We start from the raw sequence: 14018 nt of genomic DNA, 5'->3' as shown, positions 1-14018 counted from the left end.
CAGGTGGCTCCAGGGTGGTGGCACAGTGAGACTAAGGCAGACTCATCCCTGCCCTGGCCCTGCACCACACCCAAAGGCAGCCAGCAAACTCCCTCCCAAGTCCTGTTGTGCCGCCTCACTCTGCTCTGTGGAGATAGAATAGACGGTGCAAGAGGGGGCACCTTGACATCAGCACCCCTCTTCTCCCCTATTCTGCACAGCAAGCAGGAGGCTACCGGGGGTTGGGGGAGGCAGCTCCAAGGCAAAGGGCAGGAGTTGCGCAGCAGTGGGGGGAGGAGCAGCTCACGTGCCAGCACTTGATAGCCTCTAGGACAAACCAGTCCAGATCACCTGTCAGAGACTCCAAGATCTACCCATAGATCCTGATCTATTGGTTGGTGACCACTGCTCTAGCTAATGTGTCATATGCATAGCCTTATTTTTACTTTATTCTGAGGTAAATTACCCCTGTCCCTTAGACAGGTATGCATGGAAGTAAAGCCTTCCATTCCTTGGGCACGATCACGTAGCTGTTACCTGGCTTATGGGTCCATTTCTAGAGCGTTACATAACTGATGCTTACTTTCCCACAAATGAACTTGGGGGCTCCGCTTCACTACACATGTCAACAGAGAGACTGGACACATGGGGGGAAATAAGTTATTACCTATTCAAGAAATAATATAAATATGATTTTCCAGAAGCCCACTGTAGCAACAGGAAGTCATAATTCCTGCAAAGATCATTCCTGGGACATTACACTCACTGGTTAGCCCATGTTATTTGCTTATTCCAATAAGAACTAAGGAATTTGTACTTTAAATCTTCTGTATGAAAACCTCTAAAAGTATTAATTTCCCATAAATGTTATCCTTCACTGCTCTGTGTGTGAAATATCATCTCCCCCTCCACTCCTACCCACACTCCTCTTATTTACAGTTGTGGTAATTATGTTAAATTTTAAAAAATAGCAATATTGCCCCAAACTATGCAGGAGATGGCTATATCAAAGTTTGCTCAATTGACTGTTTCCTACCAGGGGAGGTGGTGAACCAACTTCTGATGGTGAGAGACACATGATCTGGAGCCAGACAGAGTCCTTCCTGAGGTTATGCAAAATGGAACAGTTTGTTTATGTAATTAATTGGCATATATTCTAGTGGACTATTTAAAGTAGAGTGACCTGTTAACAGCCCAGTAGTCAGAAGACAAAAGGAAGGGGTTAGTGAGTTACAGATTTTGTAATAAACTTTAGCTCTCATATGTCTGTTCAGTTCAAGAGGTTCAGTGTCTACTATAAAGTGATGAATTTAAGATCCCAGGTGTCTTTTGAAAGCATTGTGCAGGGTTGCTTTGAGGATAGGACTGATAGGTCAGATATAGAGTGATCACTTTGTGAAATATGTTCACCTGCAAGTGGTAGACTATTTTTAAAAAGATAATGTTACATGAAAGGACTTTGGTGATAAGTCAGCTACTATGTTTGCTCTGTCTCTCTTTCTTGTCCGTTTACAGCCTTTGTGTAGTTGTGTTGGAGAGAGATTTCAACAATTTCATCTGTCTCATCTGGTCACATCTTGTCTAGTTTACCTTGTGTCATTTTCCCTAAGCTTCATCTGTTCATTTTATGTCAGTGCAATTTTAATTTCAATACAGTTTAAATCTGTAATCTGTATGATTGCTAGGGCGAATGTGCTCTGTACTAAATAATAGAAAGACTCTGGAAAATGTTTGAAATTGGACTAGTGAATGAAGCAATTTGAAAAGGACATGTAAAGTAAAATTAAAAGATTGTTTGGATGAAAATAAATGCTAAGACTAATAAATATTTATTAATTATCATATAACATGATTAGAGCATTATTCAAGGGAAGTTATACAATCTGCCTCAGTAGAGGTTTAATACTTGACTACTAGCTGCAATGCATAATTTCATGGACATGGTAGATCACTGGGGCCAACATTGGAAAGATAAATATAAATTTACATTCCAAAATAAAGAAGCCTTCTGGCTTCGCTTAACACTCTACTATTTTACCTCATCACTCTGTGCTTGTCTACACTTCCTGTTCAGCAATCTCCTAATGTAAAGACTATTTACAATCTATAAATGTTTTGAAATGCAGGTTGTGTTTCTGGGACCAGTTTTTCTTTCAGTTACAGACTGTTTGTCCCTGAGTCATTCCTTTCCTGTAAAATGTGCAATGTAGTTTTTTCTCTTTTCTTAACTGTAAGGCTAATTCAAATTCATGGAGGGTTTTTTTTTTTTGGCTCTTAAAGCATGAGGTCATCACTTTATCTTGATATAAGCTATTTCTATTTACTCTGTCTTTTCCAAGTGTATAAGTTTCACCCTCTTATGTGAGACCAATATGAATAGCAGAAGCTTTAGTCAGTGATGGACTTTAAATTGTTTGTCTAATGTAAAGATTTATGTATTCATAAACGATGCTACAACCATCTCCACCTCTTTGCTAGATGATACTTTAGTTGTACAGTTGTCGGTTTTGCTATTACTTTTTATACTGTAATTCAATTTCCATGTCCTCATGAGGACTTTGACATCATTTAAATATTTTTAGCAAAGATTTTTCACCTCTTTATTTGTGGTGGATTTTATTGATTGAATACCTGTCTTTGAAACTAGAGTTTAAGATTATACATACATTTTGTTGTTGAGTGGCAGAATTTTGATGCGTACGTTCTTGCTTTGACAATTCACTTTTCGACCTCTATAATTGAATTTGAAGTTTGAAATCACCTCAGAATATCAAAACAAATCACTACCAGAACTTCTGGGTTTTGTCTGCTTTCCAACTGAAAACACGTGGACCTTCAGTGTATGATTTCAGTGCATAACCCTGAAGTCAGTCCTGGCTGGCTCAAAATGTTCACAGATGTGTCAGAGTTTGTAATCAAGCCCACGAGTCAGCCAATATTTATATGTAGTTAAGTTCTACTACAAATGTTTTGCACAGCTCCAATGAACCAGGATAATTTTGCATATGGCTAATCCAATTCAAAATCCTGTGTGTTTCTTATTGCCTTTTTATAGTTTTGATCTCTCTCATTCCCACACTCCTGCTGTAAAAAAGCAGCAAATAAATGAATAACCAAAACCTGCAAAGAAACTTCAGTCACTAAAATTTCACCTCTGCCTTTAATGATTCATTCTTGGAGACCTCTTGCCTTCAAAATTAAATTGGCAAATACAAAATGTTAAAAGTATAGACCTTTTCTTGTTCAGAAATCTGGGGGGTTGTACAGGCACCCCCCAACTTGCAACACGATCGTTCCCTGGGGAAGCGTCGCAAGTCGGGGATGCTGCGCACCTTTGTAAATGCGGGCTGAGGAGGTAAGTCGGGGGGTTTCGGCCTCTTCTGCACTTACAGAAATGGTTGTAAGTGCAGGGGGTCGCAACTCAGGCCATCATAATGTGGGGGCTTCCTGTATTCATAAAACGCATTAATCATCTACCCATGTTATGTGCTACAATCAATTCATTAAAAGTTATTTCCCTTCTTATCTCATTCTTATCCAGCTTTCTTGACTAGCTTTTATGGTTACTAAACTAGTTTGTACTTATCTTAGTTTGTATAAGTACAAACTAGTTTGTATGTGGAAAATCAGAAATCCTGTATTGCAGATATGAGAGGAAATGGAAGACTACTCTTAAGTGCAAATCACTAAGGGTATGTCTTCACTACCCCGCTAGTTCGAACTAGCGGGGTAATGTAGGCATACCGCAATTGCAAATGAAGCCCGGGATTTGAATTTCCCGGGCTTCATTTGCATAAGCGGGGTGCCACCATTTTTAAATCCCCGCTCGTTCAAACCCCGTGCCGCGCGGCTACACGCGGCACGAACTAGAAGCCTAGTTCGAACTTCCTAGTTCGTGCCGCGTGTAGCCGCGCGGCACGGGGTTCAAACGAGCGGGGATTTAAAAATGGCGGCGCCCCGCTTATGCAAATGAAGCCCGGGAAATTCAAATCCCGGGCTTAATTTGCAATTGCGGTATGCCTACATTACCCCGCTAGTTCAAACTAGCGGGGTAGTGTAGACATACCCTAACAGACCTTGGATTATTAGATCCCTAGGGTGAAAGCTTAACCCCACTGAAATCAATGGGAATTTGGCAAGAGATTTAATTCTATTAACTCAGTCTCAACTGAATCCACGAATCATAGAGCCTTTCTTGTTTTCTTGCTCTATCTGTAAATTGAGGACAAAAAACCAGGCAGATCCAGCTTCAGGCTCTCTTCCTTAATACCGCATTGACACTCAGGGTACTTGTATTCTTATTTACTGGAGAAGTATAGCCATCTTACCTCACATCTAATATGTGAAACAGTTGGCAGATCATGACACCATTTGCTAGATTGTCATTGACACTTCGCTGATGAGTAAAGCACCACAAATAAGATTTTGCCAAGATTTAGCTTAAACTAGGCATATGTAATTTCATAAATTCACAGATTACAAGCCCATTTGGGCCATCGTTATCATCTAATCTGTGACAGATCATAGGACTTCCTCAAAATTATTCTTTTCGGAATTTGGACATATAGTTTTTTTAAATCCAATCTTCATTTAAAAATTGGCAATGCTGGAGAATTTTCCATGATTCCTACTAATTTTTTTCCAGTAGTTAATTACCAGTAGCATTAATGATGAATTCTGCTCTACCCTTGACATATTATATTAAACTAGTTTACAGGTGAAATACTGAATATTTGTGAATATAAAAAATACAGCAGATGGATTTTTTTCTCCTGTGCAGAATTTAATTGCATTCTTGGAAATATGTGTCAGGTTGCTGATGAGTTGGAGAAGAATGCTGGATCTGTGTTTACAAAGAACTGTCTTGAGAGTTCAGGAAATTATTGCATTTGAAAATCAAATAATAAAAATACTGAGGGAAAATCAGTTGTCCATAAAAACATGTATCTCTTACTATGAACTCTTTCTCCCATCTCCACCCTTTCTCACTAGACAGCACTAAAGATATTGAAGGCTAAACATTTTTTCTATCTGTGCTCCCATTTTCAGAATGGCATTGTAGCGTTACTACCATAAATACCATTCCCGGGTATTATCATTCATGGGATGGTATGAAATTATAGGGATGCTATGATAAAGTAATTAATGCAGATAGTTGGTGGGCTGTCACTATTGCTTGCCATGTGTTTTGACAGCCCAGCATCCATAATGTGAAAATAATGTAATATTTGAATCAACTATTTAATGTTTTCTGTACCGGAAGTTTGTTTGAATTGAAACTAGTTCACCAAGTCTAATGGGACATTAGGAACTGTCGGATGAAAATTTGCTCGCACAAAGTTCAATGAAATAGATAGAAAATGACTTAATTCTTGAAAAGCGTGAAAGCAGTAATATGTATTTCATCCCTTATGCTGAACAGATATGAAACAGAGGTTGTCAAGGGGTATGTCAAACATTACAGCTGAAATTAATTCGATTAGAGCCAGGGGATAAGAAGGGCTTCAGTTTGTGACAGAAGGTATTGATCAGTCATTTATTTTTCCTATTTTAAAAAAACAAAACAAAACATTTTGCTCTGCTGGCCTTGGTTATCATGAAAGCAACCATGCACCTTAGGGAAAAGAGGAGAAAAAGAGTATAGCTGCAAAAGAGTTTTCCCATACAGGCAACCTGTGAACTATTCCTGCTAAGAAAAATATCAGTTTTAAAGGATAAAATTTATTCAGTAAAATGTTCATCTTTGATTCCAAGACCTAGCACTGATCAAAAAGTCTTGTTTCTGAAAAAAATATTCTCTACCTTCCTCACAAATCCAGCTGTTCTTCTACAGAAAATACAGGTTGGCCCTCCCTGAGTGGTCCTGGAGTTTGCGGGACCAGAGGAGGTCAAGCCTCAGGCTCTTCCGGGGCTTCCCTCCTGCCCTCCGGCCTGGCCAGTGCACTGCCCCCAGCTATTGGCAGGGCTCCATTCCCTGCTGCTACCCTGTTCCAGCTCATAGGGCTCGCTGCAGCCCTCCATGTCCCTGGCCACAGGGGCTTCCCTCCCCCAGGCAGTCAGGGGCTCTGTTTACAACCAGCAGCATCTATGTGCCCTTGGCAGCAGAGGTTCCCTGCCACTGACTGACAGAGCTTTGCTCTTGCTTGTGGGGCTTCCTGCATGAATCTGCTCCAGCAGCTAGCTGTGCTTCCTGCTCCCGGACACTGTCTCTTAAGGCTGCCTCAGTGGCTGAGCTCCCAAATCTATGGGGCTGGTTTTAAGTTGTGTGAAGTTGCAGAGGGAATTGGCTGATGTGATTGCAGAGTCATTGGCCATTCAATCGGGGGAAATCATGGATGATTGAAAAACGGCAACTATAGTGCCCATCTTTTAGAAATGGAAGACGGACAATCCAGGGAGTTTCAGACTGGTCAGCCTCACCTCAGTCTATGGAAAAATCATGGAGGAGATCCTCAAGGACTCTATTTTGAAGCCCTTGGAAAACAGAAATGTGATCAGGATAGTCAACATGGATTCACCATGGGCCTGACAAATCTTATTGCATTATATGATGAGGTAACTGACTCTGTGATTATGGGGAAGATGGTGGACAAGATATACCTTGACTTTAGCAAAGCTTTTGATATGGCCTTCCACAGTATTCTTGCCAGCAAGTTAACAAACTATGGATTGGATAGATGGACTGTAGAACGTATAGAAAGCTGGCTAGATCATTTAACTCAATGGGTAGTGATCAACAGCTCGATTTCTGGTGGTCAGTATCAAGCGGAGTGTCCAAAGAGTCAGTTCTAGAGTTGGTTTTATTCTACATTTGTACCAGTGACCTGCATGAGGGATGGACTGGACCCACAGTAAGTTTGCAGATGACATTAAGTTAGGGGGAAAAGTAAACTGGAGGGTAGAGATAGAGTTCAGACACATTGGAGAACCATTTCAATAGAAATCTGATGAAGTTCAACAAGGAGAAGTGCAGAGTCCTGCTCTTGGAACAGAAGAATCCCAAGCGCTATTACAAGCTGGGGACCAACTAGCTAAGCAGTAGTTTGGTAGAAAAGGACCTGGGATCTACAGTGGATGAGAAGCTGGATATGAGTCAACAATGTGCCCTTGTAGCCAAAAAGGCTAACAGCATATTGGGGTGCATTAGTAGGAGCACTGCCAGCAGATTTAGGGAAGTAATTATTCCCCTTTATTCAGCATGGGTGAGATCACATCCAGAGTACTGTCTAATTCTGGGGCCCTTCCCCATTACAGAAAAGATGTGGACGCATTGGATAGAGTCCAGTGGAGGGCAACAAAAATAATTAGCCTGGGGGGGAGGTTCTCCTTTCACTTTACAGTTCTCTTGACTGGTTATGATGGGGTTGTTGCCCCACACTGGCATATAAATGGTTAAAAACAGCCCTGGGAGACGCCTGTCCTGGGAGCCAACCAGGAGAGGGCATGGATCAGCCAATCAGGGCCTTGTTAGGCTCCATAACAAGGTGCTCCTGGGCAGGAGGATCTTGCTTTCCATCGTGCTCTGGAGGGAGAAGGACCTAGCTGCCTGTTAGTGAGGTACCATGGATAGAGCACTTCTGTGGAAAGGCAAGGTGAACCAGGGAAACTCCTGCCTCAGAAGTCCCAAGCTGAGGCCAAGCAACAAGTGTTCCGTGTACTAGGGCTGCAGGGTGGGAGCTGGTGCAGGTGAAGGCAGCAGGTCCACACCCCCTTGCTCAGGATGAGCAGCCATTTTAGACTGCAGTTTACCTCTGAGGCAGTAGGTGGTGGGTCACTGAGTATGTCTACACTACAAAGTTAATTTGAACTAACGGACGTTAGTTCGAATTAACTTTAATAGGCGCTACACTAGTGCTCTGCTAGTTCGAATTTAAATCGAACTAGCGGAGGGCTTAGTTCGAACTAGGAATCCCTCATTTTACGAGGATTAAGCCTAGTTCGAACTAGCTAGTTCGAATTAAGGGGTGTGTAGCCCCTTAATTCGAACTAGTGGGAGGCTAGCCCTCCCCAGCTTTCCCTGGTGGCCACTCTGGCCAACACCAGGGAAACTCTACTGCCCCCCTCCCGGCCCCGGACCCCTTAAAGGGGCACGGGCTGTCTACGGTGCCCATGCCAGGTGCAAGCCTGCCAGCACCCAGCCAGCAGACCCTGCACCTGGCAGGGATCGAGCCACCCACCCGATGTCCCCCAGCTCTCCCCCTCTTTCCGGGACCAGGCTGGCGGCTCCCGGGAGCTTCCCCGGGACCACAAGAGGCGGGCACCCGCCTGAGCTAGGTCAGACATCATAGACCTCGTCCACGATCTCCGCACTAGGCACAGGAAAGTGGCCGGCTAGGGCAGGAGAGCTGCCAGCCTGGCCACCCAGGAGCAGGTGTGCAAGAGAATCAAAGGGGTCCACTGAGACCCCCAATCCTGAGCCCTGAGCTTACAATGGCTGTGCTGGGTCAGACCAAAGGTCCATCTAGCCCAGTAGCCTGTCTGCCGACAGCGGCCAACCCTAGAGGGGATGGACCGAAGACAGTGACCAAGCCATTTGTCTCGTGCCATCCCTCTCCAGCCTTCCACAAACCTTGGGCAGGGACACCACTCCTACCCCCTGGCTAATACCACTCCATGGACCCTACCTCCATGACTTGATCTCACTTCCCTTTAAACTCTGTTCTAGTTCTAGCTTTCACAGCCTCCTGCAGCAAGGAGTTTCACAGGTTGACTATTTGCTTTGTGAACAACAACTTTCTGTTACTAGTTTGAAGCCTGCTACCCATTCCTTTCCTTTGGTGTCCTCTAGTCCTTCTTTATGGGAACTAATGAAGAACTTTTCTGAATGCACCCTCTCCACCCAACTCCTGCTTTTAGAGACCTCTATCCTGTCCCCCCTCCGTCTCCTCTTTTCTAAGCTGAAAAGTCCCAGTCTCTTTAGCCTCCCTTCATATGGGACCTGTTCCCAACCCCTGATCATTTTAGTTGCCCTCCCCTCTCCCAGCCTCTCTCTTCCCCTCTCCCACCTCTTTTTCCCAGTCTCCCCCAGTTTTGTTCAATAAAGACAGATTCCATTTTGGAAGACAGGTTATCTTTATTTTGTACATCAAGAAGAGGGGCTAGGAAAGGGTAAGTGGAAGGAGGTGAGGGAAGAATGGGGCACGAGCCCCCGATGGGGAGGACTGGGCTGGCTCTGTGGGATTCTGGGGGTGGAAGCTCTCCTGCAGCCCCCCAATTGCCCCCTCTCCCCACATGGCAGCCTGCGTCAAGTGCAGCTGGGCGGATGGCTGAGTGGTGTGATGTGCCCAGTGCGGGTAGTCCGGGCAATCCAAGCCAGGACTGCTTTGCAAGCGGGGCACCCCTTAGAACTGTCTGTCCGGGGTGGGGGTCGGGACCCTTTAAGCACAGCCCTCGGCTAGCCTGAGACAGCATCTCCACGCTCTAATTCCTCCTCTGATGCCCTGCTGGCACTGCTTCCGGCCATCCTTAAGCCCGATTCAGGGTCCACTTAATGTGGACATGCTAGTTCGAATTAGAAAAACGCTAATTCGAACTAGTTTTTTAGTCTGGATCCATTAGTTCGAATTAGCTTAGTTCGAATTAACTAATTCGAACTAAGTTAGTTCGAATTAACGTTGTAGTGTAGACATACCCTCTGAGACAAGGGATTGGGATTTCCTAAGGGGGAGGACCTAGTAATGGAGGAGGCACTGCTGTGGGGCACTAGCCTGAGGGAAGTGCACCACAGTCCAGAAGGGACGTGAGTCCTGATACAAGTAAGTGGAGAATGGACAACAAGTAGCAATGGATAACACTGAAAGGAGAGGTGCTCTGAGGCTGGAATGAGCTAATTCCTGGAGTGACCAGCAAGGGGCACTTTTACGGTGAGTCACAAATGGCTGTACCTGGGCATCCCATGGTCTCAGGGGTTTAAGTCATGCAGGGAGCCTATGCACAAAGGCGTTCTTCCTGCCTAGCTTTAGGCCTCATACTAAAAAGTTATGAAGAAATCTATTTGTGGAAGTTTCTATTCATGGAGGCAGCTCTCCATCCTCAATCCATGCCGGAGTTGACACCAGCTCTGGGAGTGAGCATTGTAATGGCCTCGGTGCAGGAGTCCTGTAGTTCCTTACAACAGGTGAATTTGAGCTTGTGACACCATTCCCCTTCTCTGGTGATGCATAAGGAGTGGATAGATAAAGGCTGGTCTCCAAGCAAGCATCCTCATAAAAACATCAGTGTGGCACACTGTAAGTCTAGGCAACTGAAGGTCTCAGCTCCTTTGACTTTGGCCCCACTGTGTGACTTGTGCCCTAATCTTCCCTGGTTGGGAGAATTTGGCTACTTCTCCACTCTTGACATTTGAGAGGTGGCCAAGGACTTGATTGTCATGGTGGTGCAGTTCCCACCTTGATTAGATTTGACTGCAGCACCATTGGCACCGGTGCCAGTCCTGGTGCTGACGCAGACTTCAACAGGGACCCCAGCTCCGGCACAGCAGCTAACATTGTCCCCGGCAGCTCTCTCAGTGCTGTCAGAATCATGACTGGGCAGCATAGAGCAATCCCATGATGATATGGCACCAGTCATTATTGCCACAGTCTCCTTTCCCAATGCAGTTGACCTTAGCACTTCTATGGTTAGTTTCCAACTTCTTGTCAGATTCAAGGGAGGACTCCTTGATGTCAAGACTCCAGCACTAGCACTATCCTGGCAGCATCTATGGTGACTGCTTGTCCAGTGGCCTTTTTGGACCTCACAGACCTACCATCAAGCCCAGGGTCCTCCTTCTAAGGTCGTGTCTGTGGTGTCAGCACCATGAGCTCTGTTGTCATCCATCCCTTATAAATGCTATTTGTCAGGGGACTGGGAATGTGCACCTGTTCATGCAGTGCTGAGTATGGTACTGGGGCCCCTTTTGGGGGTGCAAGACCCAGATCTGAGTCTCCCCCTTCCCTCAGGGTGCACGGTATCAAAGCAAACTTTTCCTCTGAGACCAACATTGGCACTGGTACTGGAAGTCTTAGAGAGTCTTGTGGTCCCGGACTCTCCATCTGGGGAATTGGAGGACAAGGAAGCCCCTGTCTTATAGTCTGTGGCCAGTACTGCAGTCACCATGCTCCCCACCTTGGACAAAGAGAGCCACCATGACCTCTTGCAGTCTGAGGTTCTGAGCCACCTGTCTCAAGTGGAAGAAATTATTGAGGACCCTATGGTGAACATCTTTCCTCCCATGAGCCCTTCCAGAGTTGCCCTTCTAATCATTAAAACAATACAAACTAAGGCGTTATGGCAAACCTTAACATGCATTCTTCCTATGGCTAAAGGGGCCGAATGCCATTATTTTGGCCCCCATAAGGCATTTGTGCATATTTTCATGTACCCACAGCCCACATTCCCTGTAAGGTGAGTGATTCAGTAGCCACCCAGGAGACATTCAAATGCTGCCCAGCTCATTATCAAAGTGCCCGCGGCCAGTAGCTTGTGTTTCTACTGGTGATGCACATCTGCACATGCCTCTGTGCAAATAACAAATGTATTCTGCACATGAATGGAAAAATTAGAGGCAACATTGCCCACAGTCAGAGTCCCTTGTAGTGGATGCTGTAAACCACAAGGAATACTAGCATTGACTTGGACCAGCACCCAAATCAAACGATGCACAAGGCCTAATCTACAGGGACCTTACAAATGCACATGGCCAACCAGAAAGCACTGTGCAGCAGCTGTTCATTTAACTCTTGGGAGTGTTCTTGCCAAATTCCAGGAGCTCCTCCCTGCTGACTCCCACCAGGAGTTTGCTTCTCTGGTTGGCAGAATTTCTCAAGGCCAGAGTCAAGAAGACCCTTAGCCACTCCTAGGTTCAAAATCAACTTTTGAGGGTGCATCTGAGGATGGAGAACCAACCCCTGAGCTGGATTCTTTCTCTTTTGGCAACTGCTTGTCCTACTTTTACCATTCCTGGACCCAGATTACTTCAGACTACTGAGTAGGATGCAGGATACTCTCTCCAATTTCATTCCCTCCAGCTCTTCCATCTCCCCATCACTCTTCAGGGAACTTTCTCACAAACTCTCATGCAGGAGGTGCATGCACTCCTCGCTCTGGGCACAGTGAAGTAGGTTCAGGGGCAAGGGATTCTACTCCCAATATTTATTTATTCCCAAGGCCAAGGGAGGCCTCAGTCTCATTCTGGACACACAGAACCTAAATGCCTTTATCAGTTTTTCTGGCCTCCCTAAACATCAACATTCCCTCCATGGATCTGGGGGAACTGGTATGCCACCCTCAATTTGAAGGATGCGTACTTCCACATATCTGTCATCCTGGCTCACAGTCAGTTCCATTATCAGTTCATGATACTACTGTCTGGCCTTTCCACAGCTTTCCAGGTGTTTTCGACATGCCTGGTGGTTGTGGCAGCCTTCCTCAGGAAGTGAGGGGTGCATGTCTATCCATGTGTGGACAACTGGCTGATCAGGAAAAGGTCCAGCGAACAAGTTCTGGCACATGTGGCCATGGCCCTGGCCAAGACCATCCTCACAGACCTACACTAGGCCTCCTCCTGAATGAACCTGAGTCCACCCTGGTTCCAAAGCAAAGAATAGAATTCATTTGGACTCTGTTAGATTCCACCGTATTGATAGCACCACACCTGTGGGACCACCATATTCACTTGTACACTTTATACCTTCCCGGGATGCAGAACATCCTGGCAGACTGCCTTGGTCATTCATTTAGCACCTATGAATGTCACCCTGTACATCTTCTGCAAGAGGAGTCTTCACCAGGTAGACCTATTCATGATCAGGAGCAACTGCAAATGCCACTTATTTTGCTCCTTTTAAAACCACAGCTCAGGGTCCCTAGCAGATGCTTTTTCACCTGTCGTAGTCAGGTTGACTGTTGTACACCTTCCACCCTTTCCCCGCATACACAGGGTCCTGCTCAAAGTTTGGCAGAACAGGGCATCTCACATACTGGTGGTGCCAACGTGGCCCAGGAAGCACTGGTTCACCATGCTTGTAACCCTGTTGATGGACAGTCCAGTAGAGCTGTCTCTGTTCATGGACCTGATCATCTTGGACTGCAGCCATCTCCAGCACTCCATGCTGGATTCCCTCCACCTAATGGCATGGAGTCTCAATGGTTGACCCAACTCGAGCGGCAATGCTCAGAACCAATCTGTGAGGTGCCCCTGGGTAGCTGCAAATCTTCTACCTGGGCAACATATGTGGCAAATTGGAGACATTGGTTTGTTCTGGTCCACGCAGTAGGGGTTCCTCCCACAACAGACCAATATCCCCCTGGTGCTGGATTACCTCTTGCACCTGAAGGGCCTACCTATTTCATCTATTAGGGTCCACCTTGCAGCTATCTTTACCTTTCGTTTGGGGAAAAAGAGTAAATCAGTTTTTGGAAATCCTATGGTGGGGAGGTTCCTAAAGGGCCTGGACATGCTGTACCCTCAGGTCAAGGACCAATTCCCCTCTGGGACCTGAACCTAGTCCTTTCTAAGGTAATGGGTCCTCCATTTGAGCCCCTTGTGACCTGCCCCTTGTACTTCTTGTGGAAGATGGCCTTTCTGATTACATAATTTTGGCCACACGGGTCTCCAAGCTCTCACTTCAGAACTACTTTACACTTTCAAATACAAGGTTAAACTGCTCTCTCACCTGGCATTTCTGCTTCGGGTGGTTTTCCATATTCATAGAATCATAGAATACTAGGACTGGAAGGGACCTCGAAAGGTCATCGAGTCCAGTCCCCTGCCCTCATGGCAGGACCAAATACTGTCTAAACCATCCCTGATAGACATTTATCTAACCTATTCTTAAATATCTCCAGAGATGGGGATTCCACGACCTCCCTGGGCAATTTATTTTGGTGTTTGACTACCCTGACAGTTAGGAAGTTCTTCCTAATGTTTAACCTAAACCTCCCTTGCTGCAGTTTAAGCCCATTGCTTCTTGTTCTATCCTCAGAGGCCAAGATGAACAAGTTTTCTCCCTCCTCCTTATGACACCCTTTTAGATACCTGAAAATGGCTACTATGTCCC

General features: G+C 45.5%; 1 protein-coding gene across 5 annotated transcripts in view; it reads left to right on the top strand.

The window, feature by feature from the left end:
- The window catches only part of GABRB2 (gamma-aminobutyric acid type A receptor subunit beta2), a 394028-nt gene that overhangs the window by 214435 nt on the left and 165575 nt on the right, over nucleotides 1-14018 (top strand). The gene's annotated exons all lie outside the window — the stretch shown is intronic.

The sequence above is a fragment of the Pelodiscus sinensis genome, chromosome 16 (assembly GCF_052426305.1).
Source record: "Pelodiscus sinensis isolate ZL-2025 chromosome 16, ASM5242630v1, whole genome shotgun sequence".
In the NCBI taxonomy this organism is placed as follows: Eukaryota; Metazoa; Chordata; order Testudines; family Trionychidae; genus Pelodiscus; species Pelodiscus sinensis.
Note: the sequence above shows the minus strand (reverse complement) of the source record. Positions and strands in the feature narration are given on the sequence as shown.